We start from the raw sequence: 7,744 nt of genomic DNA, 5'->3' as shown, positions 1-7,744 counted from the left end.
CAGAGTGTGGTGACTACATGTTCGAAGAAGTCCAGAGAACAGTGTAACTATCATACTCTTAGTGGTGGAAGAAGTGTGGGAGGTGGGCAGGAAGAGTGGGGAGGGGGGCACAAGTTCAAGGTTAGAGTGCTCTATATACTAAGTTTTTTGGCGGGAAAACTTAATCCTATTAATTAACCAGGTGAGGGTGCCAATTAATTTTTTTTTGGTGGGAAAATGGACTGAACAAGGAATTAGTGTGGAAAGACAAGTTTTTTGGCAGGAGAATTTAAGTGTAAAGAAAGGTCTAAAGCGACAATTTTGGGGCGACGACAACAATGCAGCTGGCTGTAATACAAAGATTTTAGGTGGGAATTTAAGTGTAAAGGTCCAAAGCGACAATTTTGAAGGCAATTTGGCATTCATACGATATGAAGAGGATAACTAAGGAATTCATGCGGCCAGCTAAGGTACGAAGTTTTTCGGCAGGAGAATTTAAGTGTAGAGGTCCGAAGGGGGCAATTTGGCATTCATACGATACAAAGAGGATGACTAAGGAATTAATGCGACCGGCTAAGATACGAAGTTTTTCGGCGGGAGAATTCAAGTGTAAAGGTCTGAAGCAACAATTTAGGGGCAATTTGGCATTCAACCATACAATTTAAAGAATTTTTCGCCGGCTACAATAAACGTTAAATGAGAAAAGAGAAATGTGAGTGCAAGTGTGTGCATGTGGAGTGTTGTCTCGTGTTAATAAACAAACCATACTCACTCCTCCCCATCTTCTTTCAAGCAGCCCTGCCTACAAAAGTCTGGTTCTCCTGCTGCAGTCCAGTCTCTGAGTCCGCATCTTGAAGACAGAGAAACAAAAGTCACTACTGTATTGACAACAGCACTTAGCCTTACTAATGCAAGATATTATGTCACGCAACATGCAAGTTTATGACAGTAAGAATGGAGCTAAATGCTGCCTGTAAAGGTCCACAGCACAGTGCAGAAAGTGTGACATGCTGTATCTCAAATGACTAAAAGTGCAATGTGGGACCAAGGAGGTTATACTGCAGACATTATAACTTCTTTCATATGACTAATTGTTTAAAGATGTGAAAAGGAGTCTAGAAAAGTGTGACATACTGTGTAATTAAAAGCAGTGAAAACTTTAGTGACTGGATGACTGGATGATTGGATTTTAGGATAGAAATGTATTAGCCTGGGTTTGTTGCTGAACAAATGAACTATACTCACAAGTTACAAGTGTGCCCACTGTCTTCTCTCACTGCTTTACTGTCTTCATTTCCTTCTGCATCTTCAAGTCAACTGGTTTGCTGTCAAAGCCATCATCGCAGGTTTCTCCCAGACTGGACAGCCAGCACACACCTAAAAATAAAAGGATGTGTTAAGGAAAAACATCCCCAGGAAAAACATCCCCAGGCAACACTGAATAACCAAACCAAACTAATGATAGCATTATGCAATTCAACTATCCCATTGATTGAATAGATTTTGAAAGAGTTAGGCTCTACGCCGCTCTAGAAAACTGCTTTTAAAAGTGTTGTACTTGTAGCATGTTACACCTTTAGAGTTCTTATAGATAATAATGTGAGGCAAGGAATAAGTCATGTAAGTTGTCAAGCAAGTTGCTTGAATCGATGCACAAAAAGTTAGTACATGTATTAGGCTTTTCAAAGTGTTACTAATACCAAGCTATGCCACAGCTTTTAATACATCCAATAGAAAAGGAAAAATCTATGACGTTGTTAAGTATTGTCTCACCTGCATGTGTCTTCAGGTCAACTGGTTTGCTGAGCCGTCATCACAGGTTTCTCCCAGTCAGGACAGGAACACCAGGACACACCTAACTAATATAATGAAGAACCTTAAACTACTATATTATTAATGAGAAATGTGAACTCTTTCAATCAAAAATGACAATGAATAGTAGAGAGGGCGGATTTGGATTATCAGGTGTTTGGAATGAAAAATTCAGATGATTAAAATACTGAGATATCCTATTCCAACATATTTCATTGTCATTTTAATACTGTCATTTTAATACAATTGTCATTTTAATACAATTGTCATTTGTCATTTTAATACAATCTAATACTGAGATATCCTATTCCAACATATTTCATTGTCATTTTTAGGGGTCTGCATGGGAGGTCCCTATCACACTTCGCACTAAATTTCGAAAGGCAGCAGGCTACGATATATAATTCTCCATTTTGTGCAGTCACTGGATGCACAAACTCATTTTACTTCGAATTATGCAAAATTCAAATTGCAAGGCACAAAAGTATGCAAAGCAGTGACCCGGCATGCAGGCCTAACGCTTTACCCATAATGTTACGCTCAACATTAAGTCATAATGACCTGACTTCACATAATGCAAATCTAATACAAGCGCTTACACATTGCGGCATGCAGACCCCTTTTTGAAAGAGTTCTAAAAATAAAAGCCAACTCACAATCAAGGTCCGATGTTCTCTTGTCTCGTAGATAAGTGACAGGTTCCTCAGGAACACACACAGGAATAGGACATGTGCGCAGGATAGCTAAAAGATCCTCCGGGAATGTTGACAGGAACACAGACAGGTCCCACAGCACACACAGGAACATGGCCAAGTACAGTCTCAGCTTCCCATAAGCTAGGGTGTAAAAGAAATAAACATTCAGAAAAATCTCATGCTAAATTTACATACACCAATATTTACAATATTCACATACAGTATTCACATGCATGATATCATAATATTCACAACATTTCTTCACAAACAACATCACAAGAAAATACATCTCACATACAGATGATATCACATGTACATAAGAATTAAGATATTACAAATCTGTCTTGGTTGGGAAAAGAACACATTAATGTCAGGCAAAAGAAGAGAATAGCTAACAATGAACAGACACATAGAATATCATAACCAAAATAACAATCACACTTGATATCACAATCCAAATAACATAATATGCATCTCGTATTGACATTCATCAAATTACAACTAGGTACAAAATCATCAGAGCCATCGACAAATGGAAATGCATTTCAAATATCAGTTCATGAAAATTGACGAGCGGATCAAGGTCATATGCATAGAAATAAAAAAAGTAATTAACACAAGTTAGGCAATAGTGTAAACAGCACTTCTAAATCTAAGGTAAGTAAGGTAAGATACATGTATATAAAGTCATGTTACCACACACACGAAACCTGAGTACTGTGCATGGTTCTAAAATCACACAGAACATGAGCTTCATATTATAATTTCTAAATACAGCAATAAATGATATGGAGAAAAACATGTCATGTCAAATATGTATTTATGTATCAATATCAAATAAACCGTCATCATTACATGCAAACATGTGTCAATGAAACTGTCATGATTTAGTTTTTAACAATCATTGCACACATGCAATTATATCACCTATTATTGAATAACGAAAAAGACTTCATCTTAGGAAGCAGTTGAAGTTTTGAATTAAGAAATTGGTTGATGCAAGAAGAGTCATCCTGACTCCAGTGACTTTGTAATATATAACTTTAAGTGAATAATCTGTGATCAACAAGTCATGATAGGACTTTGAGATGCTCAGACATGTATACAAACCTGCTGGGGATTCAAACCCAGGACCACAGCGTCACTGCCATATTTGTTGTTCCCAATTTTACCAACTTCTGTTCCCAAAAAACAACTACATAACTACAGCACCTCTGAAAACATTTCCTTTGGCTTGGAGCTCCTTGATGTATTTCGATTAAGAATCTGGAACAACATGCATAGTGTTACATGTAGGAGCTTCAGTATTAAACAACAACAAAGGCATACAAATGATCATATTCAAGTATTGTTGGCTCTGTCATCAATTTGTCTAAAGTTCACATAACACAAATAAAGATTACAATCTCAGTTGTGTTCCCAAAAAACAACTACATGTATTTACATAACTACGATACCATACCAAGTATTTTTGGTCTGTCATCAGTTTGTCTACTAAAGGTTTACACAAAAAATTTCAATCTCAGATTTTACCAAAGTCAAGTTGGAGAGTCTGTTTGGGATTTACCGTTCAACAACTGGTGCATAGTCCTAAACTGTTCCAGGCCAAAACACAGCTTCTCTTACAGTCCTTAAGCTTACGGTGGATTCTTGGTGTCTTTTCTACAGACAAATTTACCTTCCTAAGCACTATGTGAGTCACTGACGCCCTGGATATGGTCTTCGATACATAAACAACTCTGTTACCGCCCCCCTCCCCACTCAAACTTACCGGTCGTCTGTCTCCCCTTCTTACAAATCTATCACCTTATCCATGTCATCTCCATGTCATCCTCTACACAAACGGTACTATCGTGTCCCCTCTGTATGCTATCGGCCTCGGAACACTTTTGTTTTAGATTGAAACGCATAGAATTTGACCAAAACACACAGGACAAAAACTACAACAAACCACGTTTCAGGCAAAGCTGTTCAGGTCAGGGGTCACATAAAGGCGCCCCTCGGCGGATTACTTACAAAGTGCACCTCTTAAGATTGGTGTCGTTTTCCTATTTCACATCATTAATTTCACCCTCATTGAATAAAATTTGATTGACCCGTGTCCAAATAATTGGTGGTTACGGTGCAAAAAACTTGAATAAACAGCTGAATAAATGAAAGTGCTTTTTTTATCGACCATGCAAATGCGCCCCCATCAGTTACTTAACTAAGTGCAGCGTTAACACGTGGTGATAATTGCCGAAACGTTTTATCGAAATTCTGTCTTTTTGCTTCATTTAACTTAAAGGAGATTTATATATAATAGTCCCGAGAGTATCTACGACAATTTAAAGTACAACTTACCACCAAAGCGGGCGTGGCGCGTCTTCCTGGGCGTAATTGTTAACCCGCTCGTTCTTCCCGTCCATGTACACTCGCCATCTTGGAAAGCTAAAGGCGTGTTTCACGCACATGTGTCATGCCACCTGTAAATCACGAGCAAAATTTACGCGCATTCGATAATCAAGTTTAAGATTAGATTTACGACAAGCCAATAGGCAATCATCACACATACAGGCCTGAAAAACACAATGATTTAATTATGACTTTCATCTTACAAATACGAATTTTTCAATTTTTCTATCCTCATCATTCGACTTTATAAATTTAGGAAAACACACGTTAGTAATTTTCCCATAAATGATCTTTCTTTGACCCATTTATATTTTGATTGCGATAACAACATTTTCTAGCTAGTAAGTGACAACTCCAATATCATAGTATCAACGATAAGATCACAAAATTACAAAGTATTGCCGAATATAACCGAAACGTCCGTAATTTGTGACTAAAAGGACGCTTATGGCGTCAAAAGTTATGCAATAAAATGGTCATTTTACAGTTCTTAGCTGAGCATTAATTCGATTAAAAGGCGGGCCAATCAAATCAACGGATATCGTCTGATATATAAACGAGGGTAAAAAATATACATACATTAAGTCCAGGTGCCGCATACGTCATGCGAGGTAGTTACGTAATCCTCCAGGCGAATCATGTAGATACATGTATGCATGGTTAAATGTAGGCAGAATTGGGTGTAAATCTTAGCGTTTAAAGTAAAAATAACGCAAACGATTATAGAACTAGTTGCTGCAATATTTTCTATATGATCCTTATTCACGTCTATGTGTTTTCTGGACGCTTAGAACTGATAACAAGAACAAAATAAAGGAAAATATGTTCAGTAACGAAAAATGAAACAAACATCAATAAAACACATAAACGCATAAACTTTTCGACCCCGTTTTCCCACCAAACCCTTTCTAGAAGTCTTACCGTCTTACCGGTCCCTTGACCGGGGGTGGTCGTGGGGGCACCTAGAAGTGTAATAATTCATACCTGAGGTGTCCAGAAGAATCTTTCCATCCCTGGCGAACGTGCACCCTTCTTTACAAAGTTTACTCCCTCACGTTTTAGTTAATTGGATGCTGTGATGCATCCACAGGCGCCATAATGCCAATTCATCACACGTGTCAATGGGGGCCTCTAGCAGTTCATGGAATTATTGCAGGTACTTGAGGGATTTTTTACATGCAATAATTTCACCGACTGCTAGAAGTCGCTTTTGATACATGGCGCAGAGGGTCATTAGCCTATGTATCCTTAATGCTGATTGGTTATCATCACGGCAACGTTTTTGAGTCATTGAGCCTGATTGGCTAATACAATAGATACATAGATAGATAAATACAACGATGACGTATCACTTTACAACCAAATATGGGCAACCGACTCGAAACCATAAAGCCGCTTTTCGTAAACAACTGAAGTTACGAAGGATTTTCGGACGAACGGGACTATTGTGGGCAATTATGTTCCCCCAGATAAGCTACAGAGTTGTAAGAACTGCCTTTACAGAGAAAAGGAGCCGATTTATGAGGTTAGGGGAGGTGAAAATGCTCGGCAACGGCGTAATATTACTACGAACAGGGGAGGGGGGCATTATGTGGGGATGGCTTTCAGCACCAAGGACAGGGATAGCTTCAGTTTGAACCTGGTCTTTTCTTCATGACAACAAACTGAATATTATCACACTGACGAAGAATGTACGAAGGAAATCAATTCGTGAATTTTTCGGTGTCATTCTCAATATCATATGAATGGAAACATAGTCTCTGCCAGGTGTAGAACTATGGCAATCCCCAAGCTGTTACGATTTTACCTTCCACCATGCATCTGCTTGGTTTCCATTCATATGATAATGAGATCGACACGGAAAATTCACTTCTGCCAAGACTGTGACCACGTCTGCAAACGATCAGCTGATGGCAAAATCAGGTTTTGATGTATAACTGTAAAAAGTTTCATTTTTCTAAAATTTAAAAAGTGAAAATTAATCCATCACACCCTCGTTTTGGAGCACACCCCCGGACTGCCTAATTATTACGTATTTATCAGGAAAGAACCAGTTTAGTCCTGCATCTGTTCATTTTGATACAAGCGTCCCTAGAACAACTTTTACGAGCGACTGCATACATAGCTTTTTTCGTCAATATTTCTGCCATTTTAGTTTTCAAGTTTAAAAAAAAAACGTACCGTTCGTTAAAAAAGAAACACTTTGTAATGGGAATTCAACACAATAAAGACAAAGACAGGGACTGGCTGTACACTACATGATATATTCATTTGTGGTCTGTTATACATACAACAAAATAACAGTGGGACAGTATTGGTAGTAATAATAGCTTACAGGATGAAGAAAGAGTAGGGCATCAACATTCAAGAAGCACAAAATATACATGACCACAGACAGTCCTGGCAGCTGAGATGTTTCTATACAATAGCCTGGGTGCCAGCCAATATGTAATGGCAACCCTTGTAGCCTGGAATCCATCCGTGAACGCTTTGTCTCCGCTCCGTTCCTCCGCTACGTGAAGGCAGAGCGGAGGAACAGAGCGAAGACAGAGCATTCACGGATGGATTCCAGGCTAACCCTCAGGGTTGCCGTTACAAATCAGATGGCACCCAGGCTATCTATACGATGTCAACAATAAAAAATGCTGTTTCCTGTAAAAATTCTCTACTTATTGGAAACAAAATTTGGATGTAAAGCTGATGTCTTGAATATTCCTGTGAAGTTGCTTCATGAGTCCAATGCCTTGTTTTCAAGAGAAAGCCATGAAAAGTAGCAATTGTACAATATTACAACTACAGGGGCTTCTAACAAAGTAGTCTTGCACTTGCTGTTTTTTTTAGAAGTTCCTTGAACCCCCCCACCC

This window comes from Branchiostoma belcheri, unplaced genomic scaffold, assembly GCF_001625305.1.
Source record: "Branchiostoma belcheri isolate BF01 breed outbred unplaced genomic scaffold, Haploidv18h27 scaffold76, whole genome shotgun sequence".
Classification (NCBI taxonomy): Eukaryota; Metazoa; Chordata; class Leptocardii; order Amphioxiformes; family Branchiostomatidae; genus Branchiostoma; species Branchiostoma belcheri.
The sequence above is the reverse complement of the archived record's forward strand: the minus strand, read 5'-3'. Positions refer to the sequence as shown.